Genomic DNA, 15,774 nt, shown 5'->3' on the forward strand with positions numbered 1-15,774 from the left:
AAGCATTTGCTGCACACTACCAAGCATTAACAGCACAATTAAGTGAATTTTAAAACACAATCATAGAAATGGAACACACATGAATGACAATGACTCTGGAGAATGGGCCATTTCTCCATTTGTAAAATGACTCCGTGTAGGCGTACTTTTTCATAGTCAAACATAACACAGCACACAAATATGCAGCAGAAAAAATGTTTTATTTATTTATTTTTTACTGCTCTTCCTCTTCCTCTCCCTCCTCCTCTCACTCTTACCCCTCTCCTTCTCTGGTTGTCGATCTCTTCAAGGTTCTCCATTGTTCACCAAACCAAAACAGAGGCTATCAAGTCCCTTTTATGCTGCAGTCCTGATTGCAAATTGCTCACTAGATCTGAATGTTTAGAGATTTGACTATTAAGTGTTTTGTAGGTTGATGCTTTGAGATTGTGAGAGATGTGAGAAGTGTGTGCAACAACTAAACATTGTGTGTAGTGTTTGGACAACAAGGTGATGTGTAATCAGAGTGTAAAGAAGGAAAGTCAGAGTCTAATGCAGATAAGGGAGAGTGATGTAGTGCAAATTGTGTCGAGCGATTAGGTACATGAAGTGAAGGTTGTGCAAATTCTGTTAGATTTTTCGAACAATTGTGAAAAACTGTATTTGGAGTTTTGGACGAGGTGTTTATTATGCAAAATGGTGTCAGACCGGGCTGTTACATGTATTAGGTAGTGGGCGGATTTTGAGTAAGCCAGGGCTACTATTTGGAAATATATGGTAATAATAAAAACCCCATCCATCCCATTGCATTTCAGTGTAAACCTTTATTTGATTGTTTGACAGATCTCTGTGAAAGAGGTTTCAATATTATACACCAAAATGCTTTTGTCCATATATACAGTGTCTTTGATATAATCATCTTCAATGGTATCTGTAATCTGATTGCTATGATGTTTTCATTAACTCTAATGGATTATAGTTATCAATGTATTCCTGATCCGATTACTGTAATCCGTTTACATGCAGCCGTGGCATCCAACAACCTATACAACCTGCTGACAGACAGGAAGTCCATCCAGCTTTCATTGAGTGGTGCCGTACCTCATTATGTCCCTGTGTCTGAGCATTGAGACAGGTGAAACACCTCAGCAGTACCACTGGATGGCACTGTTGCGCAGCGTCTCGCTCACACACACACACACACACACACACACACACACACACACACACACACACACACACACACACACACACACACACACACACACACACACAGAGGCCAGGGAGGAGGGCTAGTACAGTACATACAGTACAGCACCACTCAATTCAGACGGGTCTGATTGTTTTTTAATGTTGATCCGTTTAAGGGGTCACTGAGTGTGGCTTCTTTATAGATGCCATATTTTTGGGCCCGCTCAACCCTAACACGGTTTGGGGAAAATAGCTTCAATATAATGACATGCCCCAAAATCGGGACCCCAGGTTGAAACTTGAAAGGTGTTAAAAGTCGAGAGACACATCAGATACATACCGGTATATTACATTTACTGATGTTGTCAAATGGCCGATATATCGGCCGGACCAATATACAGTATGTCGAGTGTGGCTTCTTCACTTCCTCTTTAGTCTTTATACTCTGCCTCTCCAGTCTCCACCCGTCATTCTTCCCATCTTTCTCTCAAATGTTTTTGAACACAGCCACACAGAGAGGCGTTTGACCCGTCTGTAAACAGAAATACTTACGAGCACAATTTTGTGGAGCCACTAAAAACAACTGAGCACAACATTATTGAAACCGCACCGACTTGCCGTTTTTTTTTGTGATCAGCACTTTTCTCTAAACCAAAACAACAGTAATTGTGGTAGCGAGCTGCAGGAAATTATTTTACTGCTTGCTTGTTATGGTAGTGGAGAATTTGGTTTGGGAAGCGCAACCATTGTGACAGTCTGTCATTAGCTGGAACATTGCAGGGGGGGGTTCATGGGGAGACAATTGCATACTGGAGTGTTAAGTATGTGACTCATACGGTACATACAAGTTTAAGTATCTGCTGGTGATGGAATTGGAACAATGATGTGGGCTGGTTTTCTATTTCAATTAGTCACTATGCAGATGGTGATTAGAAGGGCACGAGGGCCAATGAAATTGAATGCTGCTCTCAGAAGGCATTCCAACTTCCAAGTCCTATAAGTCAAATCTGACTAATTAGTTGTAGTTGGACAAGAAATTAAACAAATGGTTTTCGTTATTTTTGGCAAATAGTAATAAGCCCTGAGCCCTCTTGTTTAAAATGTAGAAAATAACCAAGTGTAAAGTAATTATCCCCCTTGTTGTTAAAAATCTAGAAGAATAACCAGGCGAGGGAATATTTTGAATCACCAGTCATGTCTTAGTAATGCATTGCCTATGGTTGTTATTGTTACATTCTCCAGCTCAGCACAGGTACTATACAGCAGTGGTTCCCAAAGTGTGCTCCGGGGACCCCTAGAGGTCCTTGAGGGAGTTCCAGGGGGTCCCCAGCCAAATGATAGCTGGGAACCAAAGCAAATTCCATTTGTACACTCTCAGAGTTAAATTAACTTTTTTACAATATACATCGGGGTCCCAGAGATAGAAATGCCATTAAATAGGGGACCGTGGCTATACAGAACAGCGTACTGAATGTGAATGCATGCTGACAGGCTTAATCTAGTCCAGTCACTACAGTACATGTCTGTGATCTCCTCACACTGCCCTTCTGACGCCAGCTTGGCTAGCCGTGTGCTGTCACTCACAAGCCAGTGACGGTGTCCCTGCTAGGACCTAAGAACCTGTTATTATACTGCTATACCACTAATGTTCCCCATTAGCTATCCTGCTGCTAGCATTTTAACACAGCTGCAAGAAATGATTTCAGGCACAGAGCGAAGAGTAATGCCCTCCAATGGGTGTGCAACTGTGCATAATGATAGGCAGCGGGCAGATCCATCACTGGTGGAGTGTCCAAGCTATTGCACGCTCCAGTGATCTGCGATGCAGTGCATAAAAGCTTGTGTCTGTGCCTTAGTTTGATGGACAGTGACATAGTCATGCCACTGACTAAATGTATTGCAGTGAAAAAGACTATTTATGCTGTGCTGCTGCTGGTGTCCTTTCCCACTCCAAGTGATGGTGTGCAATGTACTAGATGTTTCCCTGAGAGTGAGTTCCTTTAATTTAGGAATTACGGAGACGAGTTGTGCTTGGCTTTGCTCTCTTAGGTCTCAGTGACGCCTTTTATATACTTCATCGTACCTTGTCGTCCCGTGCTGAAAATAGCACATCTCGATGCGTTGTGAACTTGACAGAGTTATAAATTAGGCATTAGTGAGCCTGTCAAGTACAGAGAGCCTAGCGGAATAAGCTTCCTCCCTCCCTCTCTCTCTCTCTCTCTCTCTCTCTCTCTCTCTCTCTCTCTCTCTCTCTCTCTCTCTCTCTCTCTTTCTGATTAGCCAACTTTCTCACTGGCGTCTTTGTCATCTCATAAGTTGTTTGTATATCCCTGAGCCCAGGTCTATAACACTACTAAAAAGGGGAGAGACATAATTATTCAAATGGGAAACACAGATTAATTAACACTGGCACTGTTCCCTCGAGCTACTCCACCCACAGCGTCCAAGAGTCCAAAATCCCCCCCCACCCCCCAAATGCATGTCTGCTTTTTCCCACCAGAAGCCACGGGCCATGCTGCCTGCGGCCAGGCTCCTTTCTCCATCATCTATTGGCAGATGCTAACCAAGCAAACGGAGCAGAGAAGTGAGAGAGGGCACTCAAACAGCTGGTGGTGTAGCAATAGCAACAGGAAAATATACACAGCAGCAAGCACTCTGGGAGATGCTTAACTGGAGTCTCTCACTGCATGGAGTCTGGGTGTATGACAGACTGTCCGTGTTTTTGCACAGCATTCATGAATGAGAGACCAGTGTGCTGATTGACGGAATCTGTGTGAACTTACTGTCACATCTGGCTCATCAAGGCCAGAGAGAAGGAAGTATACTGGAAGGATTCTGCTCACACTCACAAGTTAGGTGAACTTAGTTAGGTGTAGAAAGATGCCTTGTTGCTGTCTTGGGACAGAGTGGACTCTGGTCTCCTCTTTCACTTGTGTCTTGTTATGGTCATTCTTGTACTTGGATTGAAAGAAAGAAAATATCAGAAATTGATGTTTTTAAGCAAGACGGGTACAAAAAACAGTGCAAATAGCACATTTTGCAATCTTTAATTGAATAGAATTCTACCGGTTTGTATAGACAATCCAGATGTTCCATTGTCTGTTGGAGATGGTGGGCTGTTGGATTAATGACTTCTGATTTACTTCTGGCACATTTGTACAGTACATGCATGCACTACTGGGATCGATGTACACTGAAGTACCATGACAGTAGCGTGCTTAGATTAACTGCTAAATGTTTCACTGTTGATCGGTGGCATATTGCTCATTATACCCGACTGATTGACTGCACTGTACATATACCACTGTGTAGGCTGGCTGACACTGTACATAAATCAGTCATCTGTTGATATTCTGTACATACAATACAGACAGTATATGATCACTCATTGATGATAGATGTACCGCAAGTATCCACTCATTGACAATACATGCATGTTCAAATTGTTCATATTTACTGGTGATATATAGATTGTACAATATAATAATCATACCCGTGTGAAGTGAGGGGGCGCTTCACACATCATCCAATAAAAAATGAATATACATATATATACAACTTATGTTATTATCTCATGATACAATGTTTAAAAAAACTCATCTTTTCTCCATGAACATGTAAGATGACAACTGAATTTATATACAGTATATATATATACACACACACACACACACACACACACACACACACACACACACACAGTATATATAAGCTCATTTCCAAGGCACTGACCATGGTTCACTACGGTCTCAGAGCCACCGGTTGAACAATGGGGTTAGAGAGGCATGTGTTGGCTAGATTCTAATGGCTGTGTGTTAAGGTCAAATGCTACGATAGTAGTGGCGTAGAGATGATTTAAGTATAACCTATATTCTATACCAGCCATTCCCAACCTGTGGGCCGAGGCATGGTGCATTTTGGCTGCCGTGTTAAGTGGCCAGAGGGCCCTGATCCAGAAAAGGTTGGAAAAAGGTTTCACAGGCGACCTCTCTACCCAGTAGCCACTCAGCTACGGCCACCAAGACAAAGCCATCTTAGTGATCTTACCACTCTTGTCAAGCTAACATAGCTACAGTAGCTAGCTGTATGCTCCTCTCTCGTTAGTAAGTAAGATAAGTGAGATAAATCATATTGTTGTGTCCTGATGGTCCCTCAGTCCCAAAACAGATGCCCTGCCACATGTCTCTCCTTTTCTCTCTCCCTATCTGTTGTTCCCTATCTTTATTTATTTGTTCTTATCCTTGATCTCTCTGTTATCCTCATCATCTTAACTGTTGCTCATCTTTACCCCTTGTTCTCTTCTCTTCCCTCTCTTCATGGCAAACTGCTCAGTCACTTTACACTGCGTTGAGGAGACGGTGAGGCTGGGAATAAAGTACTTCACACCGTAACCATGGCAACTGCCTCTCAGAGCGGAGCCAGTATTCTTCCACACACACACACACACACACACATGCACGCGCACACACACACACACACACACACACACACACACACACACACACACACACACACACACACACACACACACACACACACACACACACGCATACGCGCGCATACGCATGCACACACGCATGCACACACGCACACACACATGCATATATACACACACACGCACAAAGCACTCCCTCCCTTCGCTTCATGTTAGATTAAAGCTTACCTCTGATGAAAATACGCAGAGAGAGAGAAGAGAAGAGAGAGAGAGAGACAGAGAAGATAGAAGAGAGACAAGAGAGAGAGAGAAGGAGCGAGAGACAGGGGGAGAAGACTCTGCTTGTTAGAGAAGAGTTTCGTAACCCTCCAAGGAAACAGCATGTTATTCTATATGTGATGAATTATGATTCCTGATCACAGATATCAAAGCACCGTGTTGTTGGTGTAGTGAGCCATGCACAATGTGTGGTAGGGGCGCACGCACGCACACATGCACGCACACACACACACACACACACACACACACACACACACACACACACACACACACACACACACACACACACACACACACAGTATGATTGCTTGTACATTAATGCGCGACAGGCCTGTCTCCTTTCTGGAGGCAGCCGTATATGGTGCTCCTGTTGTTCTCCTCTGCAGGGGTCTTGCTGGACTGACAGAGGCTCTCACGGGTAATGGCGTGTGACAGGAAATTAATGCATTGCAGAGGCTGTGCTCCCTCACTCTGTGACATCAATCCTTGTTCATTTGGCAAAATAGTCTGAATGATAATTGCAGGAGCATTTCATTTAAAGCTGCCTATGATTAGCCTACATCTATCTATCTATCCATCTATCCATCTATCCATCTATCCATCTATCCATCTATCCATCCATCCATCCATCCATCCATCCATCCATCCATCCATCCATCCATCCATCCATCCTTCCTTCCTTCCTTCCTTCCTTCCTTCCTTCCTTCCTTCCTTCCTTCCTTCCTTCCTTCCTTCCTTCCTTCCTTCCTATCTATCTATCTATCTATCTATCTATCTATCTATTCTGGGGTGAAAATTCAGCAAAGATATTTAGTGTATAGGGAAAACTGGAGGGTGCAGTATATAGCACTGGATCTGGGACAAATCTGACATACCATAGTAGACACGAGGTTCAGGCGCCTTCACACCTAGTTTTTCCAGGCTGCTTTTCAGCCAAAAGCGACATGATGTAACATGTCAGATTTGGGCCAATTTTCACCCATTAACACTGACATGGAAAAGGGACATGGCGTAACATGTCACTTTTTGAGGCAATTTCCACGCATAATTTATAAACGGAGACGAATGCCTTGTATCATATGGCACTGTTTCCCGAGCAGTGGGTCCGGGAACAATTTCTATGAGTTGCGAGTAAATACATCTACTACATTTATTATTATTTATTTCAAAAGATTTTCAATAGAATTCCATTAAAAAAATACCAGTTCTGCAAGCTCACAAAACGTCGTATCATGAGTGACCTGTTGTAAGCTTGCTATTTTTACTACTTTGGGTCCCGGGGAGACATACAATTTTTCTTTTGTGTCTCGAGTTTCTAGTATGCAGACAAACGTTTAATGAACAGGACCCACTTCTTGGTTTGGACTGGGCAGGAAGAGAGAGACGGTTATCATGTTCATCACAGCTGAGAATGACTGGAAGGCAGCATGGACAGCAGCATAGAGGAATATTTTGTCCGGGTGAGTTTTTACTGTCCCATCATTTGCAGTGGAGCCTTTATTCCCCTCCGGTTAGGGGCGTCTGCTTGGCTGTCATATCAATGATTCAGCCAGCCAGCGAGGAGGAGAAATTTGATTAAGAAAGTTAACGTTACAGCTCAAAGCTCAACTCGATCAGACAACAACTCGGTCACTGAGTGCGCGGAGTGGATCCACCACTCACACACTGCACCTTTGTCCCCTGGTATTCATTTGTGTCACTTCTCTTCGATTGTAATGGTGCAAAATGCATGGAAGCAGAGTGAATCACCTTCGCTGCCAATTGTTTGCCGCTGGTGGGCGTGTGTGGCATGCAAGCTGTGTTTAAAATGCTTAATCCCACTAGAAGTACCAATGACAACACCTTTCACCATGGTTAGTGTTAGTTTACCAGGGTTTATTTAGTTTTTCTCCGAAACCAATTCAGAGAGATTGACAGATGTGTATAACCAGCGGCAGCTGAAGGTAATATTTTATTACGGGTATATTTCATAACGGCATGGACAATCCATACGATTAACTTAATGTGAGCACACACTGAAACATACCAAGATCATGTCATTGCCTCTTGCTGTCATTTATGCATTTGATAGTCGTGTGTCATGCGTTACAGAGGGTATGCGCATGCATAAAGTGAATGGCAGATCGAGTGGCAAATCGAGTGGCAATGTGAGTGACAAAGTGAATTTAATGTTGTTTAAAGACATTTATTGCAATCAGATAGGACTTTTCTGTTTGGATGTATGAGCTGTCAAGGCCAGAAAATAGATTTTTGCCACTCAGTAGGCGCTCCCGCCTCCCGCATAACTTCCAGGTATGATGATGATGTCACACTCATACCCTCTATTGACAAAGTTGCTATGTGGTTGCTACTACCTGTCTGTCACATTCAAGAATGTGAATGCTGTCACCCAGCGCATTTAGCTTACATCAAGTATGGAGATGACTTGCTCAGCTTTGCTCAGCTGTCAACAATGAAACCATACTTGTGCACTATACTAGTTGGACACGATGGACTACAGAGAGAGAGGAGAGGTAGAGAAAGATAGAGATAGGGAGGAATTAGGAATTGGAAGACATAGAGGTAGAGATAGGAGGGAGGAAGGGGACCTATCATTTCACCCCCATGTGCCAAAACTGGCAAGAAGAAAAATAAAATCATTTGGTGTAATTGATGGTATAATCGGCTTAATCCATGATAGATAGTCTTCTATTAAACGGTGCTAATTTATACTATAGCCTTGTTAGCACATAACCTAGGGTCAGATGGAACTAATTGAATCCCAGAGAGTTCCAACAATGGAGTCAGGTGCATTATCCAAGGTGCTCGACATGGATGAATGGAAGTCTAACAGAGCCACGGTGAAGAAGGCTAGGCACATGGAGGAGAGAGCAGCTATACTGTAGATGCCATCTGTGCCAAGGTGGATGCAGCTAATTCACTTGATGACCCATTGGCTTTTTCCCCATTCCTTAAAAAAATCACACTTGTGTGAAGTGAGGGGCGCTCTTATCATCATACAGCATCATATATCATCATACTGTACTGTACATCACATCCCGTGCTCAGCCAATCAAATCATCACAAAGGTCATTCGGCCAATCACTTTTGGCATCTACAGTGGGGGGGGGGTGAAAGGAGAGAGAGTATGTGATTAAGGTCGTGAAGGCGTGGGACCTCCTGGCCCGCAACGGCGACATAGACTCCGTCCCATTCGCCTTCTGTCACTTCCCTTTACTGTTATGAGGTGCAGCTAAAGAGCCGAGTCAGGAGGAAAGGCCTGGGGAAATCGCTCATTTAGAATCAGGAGACAGTGTTCCAGCTCCTTGCTATTGCTAACAGCACACAGATGAAGAAAAGTGATGTTGACAGTGTTCAAACAAAACCACAGGGCTTGGCTTACCAGATTTTAACAGATGCTTTACAATTCGAGATCGATGACAGGCAGCTCACCCAGCGTGTCGGGTTGCGGTGGCGTCTGCTCGTATGATATGCTGAGCCGGCGGTCCAAACGCGGCGAGGCGTCGGCAGTGCTGGGGGAGCACTGCTGCCACTGATTGGTTTTCACTGATCTGCTTTTTTTGGTGAAGATATTTGAATGAAAACAGGAGGGGGCCTAGTATAGAGTCCTAGGGTACTCAACGAAGTATAGAGTTGTTCAAGTGGTTACGTACTATTATTACTACTAAGTACCAACCTTTGTGTGTTGTAGTGAAGCTATACAATGTTTGTGTAACGGCTGCACAGTGCACAGCCCGCGACCTGCATCGTTGAGAATCACACGATTTTGAACCTAAATTGTTACTTGCTTTTTCCTCCTTCGTTTCATTCAGGGGTTTTTTGTTCATTTAACTAAAGATTAACACGCACACTCTCAATAGTTAAATTAACTCAGGATTTTAATGTGTCTTGTACATCTTGTAATGTGTCTTTTGCTTAGGGTTTTAAAACCGTATATAAGCAATACATTAGTTCTTATTGTATTGCCCACTTTCCACACGCGTGTCCCTCTGGGAAGAGACCAAGGACCAGATGGGGATACCCCAGAAGGAAGTGACTAATGTTGCACAGGCAAGAGACTGGAGCTCTCTGCTGGAACTGTTGCCCCCGTGACCGACTCCAGATAAGCGGTCTTCACTGAAAATAGCCGATCTACATGCTCAAAATGCACTGCTGTGAAACTGAGACCGTGACTGTGAAATCCTTGAGTGCTGTAGATTCGAAGTCACAAGCAAAATATTACGCCGTCGCCGGTCTGAACTCCCTTTGTTTCTCTGGAGGTGGATATTTATGGATATTTTACTTTACCTATTTTTAACTGCATTTCTTCAGTAAACTGTGCTAACGAAGAGGTTGAGGATAGAGATACTGTAGCAAGACTGACTGGATCATCATGACCACCAAACATTGAGTAGACAAGTTAGACACTTATTACTTATCACTTTGCCATTTCATCATCCACTTCACTCTCTCCAGTTTCAATATGGTTAGTCATGAATCTATTGACACTAAGCATCCGTGAACGGTAAATTTAGGGATTCTGGGGGGTAATTATCATCTTAGCACTGGAGCATGTCCTGCTTAAATAGACCATCATTATCTGACTCAGTGAGGGGTTTTCTAATTAAAGTAAATGTCCTTGATGACAAGGTGAGTTATGATATATTAAAACCTGGAGGACAAGTGGATGTAATCCTCTTGTTAGTTTCTATAACCTTTTTGGATATGACAGTCATCAGCAATTCTGTTCACTGATTTCAATAGCCTTTACTTCTGTTTAAGGCTGCACCTAGTGATTATTCTATTGATTATAATTTTTTGATAAGGAGAAGGGTTTTGTAATAGGATATATATTAATATATAATGGGTATACCTGTATATAGTGTATGTAGTTATGTAGCAGAATCCAGTTAAGTGAACGTTTCGTGAAGATTCTTGTAAACCATGTTTTTTCTGTTCTATGGACCCTAGAGGACACAAAAAAAACGGTTTACATTTTTTCCCCCCGCCCTAACAATATTTTATCACCATGGCAATACATGGCAATGTGTAGCAATATTTCGTGTCTGTCTGTATTTCTGTCGACATCATATCTCCAAATCTGCCAGGCCGATTTACACCAAATTTGGTCCAGGAGTGTATGATGTGCTGTAGAAGACCCCCATAGGTGGCGCTATAGCAACAAATTCAAAAGGCAAATTTATGACTATTCACAAACTACTTGTCCAATTTCAATGAAAATTACTGGGTTCATCTACCAAGGGCTTCTGCACAAGCCATGCAAATGTGATCATAATGCACCCATAGATGGCGCTCCAGTAACCCATTTAAGAAGTAAATGCATGAGCTTCAAAAATTACCAGAATGATTTTCATGAAATTAAACAAAGGATGAAGACACTGCTTTTAAAAGTGCACAAAGCAATATTTATTTATATAATCAACAATAACTTAAAGCTTCACCATGCTTGGGTGTGTTAATCTGGTTATGAACAAGATTCATAAAGGAGAAGGTGCCATTTCTGGCTTAACCACTGATCCTCAGGGTCTGCTGAAATACTGTCTGAGTACCCCAGTACTAGCAAGACTGGCTGGTGAAACTGAGCGCCTACTTAACATAGCTGATGCCAACCCAAAGAAGCATCACCAACACTCAGCAACTAGAAATGCACGACAGGAGAAATCTGTGAAACAACTCAAGGATGTGTTGACCAGCGCAAACCCCTTCTGTCCTCTAGAAAACGATGATGAAGTTGAAATTAAGTTAGTCAACTTTGTTTCCAAACAAATAATGACAACAGCAGTGCAGAGCCATGTCTTGGACATTGAGTTACGAGGGAGCAGAGCACTTGAAACTTTTGTGAATGAGAGGGTCAGAGGGGAAAAAAACATGTGGGACAAAATGACGAAGCTGAAGTATCTGACCTGGAAAGATGGATGCAAAACTATCAAGCTTAAGGCATCATCTGAAATAGTCAGCTTGAAAGCAACAAACTCCTTGTTTGTTCGCTTGCTTCTCGTTGCCAAGTCCTCAAGAGAACTGGACCTGCAGAACATTGTGGGAACACACACATTTGCTGATCACAATGCCAGCTTAATGAAGTCTGATGGTTCTCTGTTGCAGACTACAGCCAAGTCTGCCCTCATCCATGAATTGGAAGGAGTGGTTTCAGAGATGGAATCTAATGAAGAATCCATAGACATGCAGAGTAGCCCATCTGCAGAAGTGTTGACCAGTATCTTGATTGACGGCATGGCTGTCGTGCAGGAGATGGTTGTTCGGAAAGGTGAAATATAATGTTGCAGAGATCTTGCAGAATGTTTCACTCGGAGTGTTGACATAAAGGCGCAAGGCTACACAGATCTATACTTGCTATTTGACAACTATACAGTGACAAACTCCATGAAGGACAGAACAAGACATCTCCGTACAGCAGGAAGAGCACAAGAAAAGGGGTATAAAATAGAGGATAACACACCAGTCAAAGACTTCAAGGCTTTCCTCGGAAGCAAGGAAACCAAGGCCAACCTCGTCCTCTACCTTGCACAAAAAGCTGTTGATCTTTGCAAGCTACCAATCACAACACACACACAAGGGTGTCATGTCCACAAACACAAAAATGGTGAACATCACAAGTACACAAGAAGAGGCGGATACGTTACTGGTTATGTATGCCGCAGCAGTAAGTCGTTTAGGTAAAACGCCACATATATACTCATGTGACACTGATGTTTTGGTACTTGCCCTTCGAAGGGTACCAGACCTTCAACCAGAGAGTGCAATCATCATGGGCACAGGAGATCAAAGACGGACGATAAAACTCAGACCAATCTACACGGCCATTGGCCCCAAACGAGCAGCCACATTGCCAGGATTCCACACGCTCACTGGTTGCGATACCACTGGTCACATCCGAGGAAAAGGTAAATCTTCCTGCTTCAAATCGTTCATGAAGACTGGTGATGATGTTCTCCATGCACTTGCTGAACTTGGTGTTGGACCTCATCCATCCTTGGACGTGTTAGCCGGTTGTGAAAAGTTTGTGTCAGCTCTTCAAACCTGGGTTTGAATCAGCTGAAGTACTTCGGTGGCACATGTTTAAACAGCTCAAGGGCAATCAGGGTGTTGAAAAGATATGTCCAACGCAAGGGTCCATCGTCGAACACATTCTGCGAGCACATTGGCAAGCCAATGTATGGGCACAAGACATCGTTGCTGAGCCACAGGTTTTAGATCCACTTTCTTTAGGATGGAAGCAACAAGATGATGGAAGGTCCCTGTAGTCTCAAAGGTTCCACCTGCACCAGAGGCCGTTGTTGAACTCGTCAAGTGTGCATGTGTTGCCAGCAAGTGTAGCGGCCGCTGTTCTTGCAAACTTAATAACCTTCCATTCACAGAGCTCTGCAAATGTGAGGCTGCTGAGGGTTCATGTGATAATCATACAAAAGATGATGCTGAGAGTGATGACGATGATACTACAGTGATTCTTTGTACAGTTGAGCATGACACGTTCGTAAATAAACCCTTTGATTTGAAATAAAACTGTCCGTTACTGATTATTCAAGGTTTTTGTGGAAAATTGGTCAGGTAGCACCTTGTGAAATTGCATATTGAATCTGTTGTTGTAGCGCCACCTATTGGTGGATTGTGGTCAAACTTTCTGGGCTTGTGCTTCAGCCCATGGTACAACCTAGCCAATGTCATTGAAATTGGACAAGTAGTTTGTGAATAATCATTCATTTTCGTTTCGAATTTGGTGCTGTAGCGCCACCTATGGGCCGATCGTGGTGAAATTTTTATGGGGTCTTCCAGAGCACATCATACACTCCTGGACCACATTTGGTGTAAATCGGCCTGGCAGATTTGGAGAAATGATGTTGACAGAAATACAGACAGACACGAAATATTGCTACACATTGCCATGTATTGCCATGGTGATAAAATATTGTTAGGGCGGGGGAAAAAAATGTAAACCGTTTTTTTTGTGTCCTCTAGGGTCCATAGAACAGAAAAAACATGGTTTACAAGAATCTTCACGAAACGTTCACTTAATTACACAATGACATACACTAATATCTATCTTAACTATAAATGCACCAAGTCTCTGCGTGTGTACGTACGTCTGTAATCCATGTAACTCGAGAACCGTTCTCCCCACTGACTTCAAATTCGACACACGCGTTCCACCCCACCACAGAGGTGCAGTGCCCGGTGTCGAGTCGGTCGGCCCCACGGTTGTCCAGAACCGCCCCAAAAACGCCTCTCCCCGGGCTCTGGACAGGGCCCCTGCCCAGGATCCATATATGGAGCTGGCCTGTTCTGATGTCATTCTCACGTCTGCATAGACTCCATATTTGCGCATGCTTGACAAAGAACTCCATATATGGGCATAAAAGGGACACAGACATAATATCTGGGTGGGGCATTCATTTCCAACTTGCATCGTTCCGAGTAGGCAAGTGCCCAACGGGCACCGCTGTAGAGGCTCCAACGGGCACCGCTCTAGTATATCTATACTGTAAATGCACCATGTCTCTGTACATACATACCTGTGTACTGTACAGTACGTAGGCTACATCTGTAATCCACATAACTCCAGATCCGTTCGCCCCACCGACTTCAACTTTGACACACGCATTCCACACCACCCCAGGGAGTGCAGTGCCCGGCCTCGAGTCAGTGGGATACACCATTGTCCAGAACCAGCACAAAAGCCTCTGCCCAGTCTCTGGACAGGGCCCCTGCCCAGGCTCTGGACAGATCTCCATATATGGAGCTGACCTGTTCTGACATCACAATGGTGTTCTGACATCTGCATAGACTCCATATTTGGGCATGCCTGACAAAGAACCCCATATATGGGCATAAAAGGGACACAGACACATATATGGGCAATCAGGGACAGCCAATCCCTGATTGGCCGAGTGACGCCACCAACATACGGAGCCAATCCAATTGGCCAAGGGGGCCACCGACATTTCCCAACTTGCGCTCTGATTAGCCGAACGACAAAAATACACAATCCCTGCTGGATTGGCCGAGCGACGCCACCAACAATACACAATCCCTGATTGGCCGAGGCAGTCACCGACATACACAGCCGAAAGTAATAGTGGGGCATGCATTTCCAACTTGCATCGTTCCAAGTAGGCCAGTGCCCAACGGGCACCGCTCTAGTATTAGAAATGATCGATAACTCTGATTGACGTCAGAATGCGTAGTATCGCTCAAGGGCACACTTGGCGGCATAACCAAGTACTCAGCAAAAAAGGTCCTGTTCACCACAATTTTTACCAGCAGGCCACTCTCTAGAGCACCATATAACACAGAAGGATGTCAGCGTTTTGCAGTCTGCTCGAGATTGGAAGTAGCTTTTTTCCACTCTGGCCAGACATGGTCCTGTGGGCTACAACTGCAACGCTGGCATACCATATGCTGTGGATGGGTTCCATGTGGAATTGACAGTACCGTACATGGCAAGATGGGGTTGAAGAAGCTTACGGGATGAAGAAAAACAAGTAGTCCGACCTGGCAAGAGAAGCTACCCAGATCACCATATTTCCCTGTAGAGGTGGGATGCAGAGGATTCGTTGCAATATGTACGGCAGGTCTGTTGAAGAAGATAGGGGCGAGGGGTCGCTCTCTCCAACAGGCAATCCAAGTCGGATGAAAAGAAAACAACAGAAAACAACTGGGCAGCAAGATGAAGACATTTAGTTATATGGGGTCAGGCCTGACACAGGGAAAAGGACACCCCTGATGAAGACATTTAGTTATATGGGGTCAGGCCTGACACAGGGAAAAGGACACCCCTGCCATGCATAGGTAGTCCTTTGAGGCGCATCACCTGGGAGGCCAGGTGATGCGCCTCAGGTGATATACTGTAGACATAGCTTTCTCTCAGTACAAAC

The 15,774-nt window shown here is 44.0% G+C and overlaps 1 protein-coding gene across 5 annotated transcripts in view; it reads left to right on the plus strand.

The window, feature by feature from the left end:
• Nucleotides 1-15,774, plus strand: part of LOC310863565 (band 4.1-like protein 1) — a 92,105-nt gene that overhangs the window by 39,901 nt on the left and 36,430 nt on the right. The gene's annotated exons all lie outside the window — the stretch shown is intronic.

The sequence above is a fragment of the Protomyctophum parallelum genome (genome assembly GCF_964188405.1).
Source record: "Protomyctophum parallelum genome assembly, chromosome: 8".
Classification (NCBI taxonomy): Eukaryota; Metazoa; Chordata; class Actinopteri; order Myctophiformes; family Myctophidae; genus Protomyctophum; species Protomyctophum parallelum.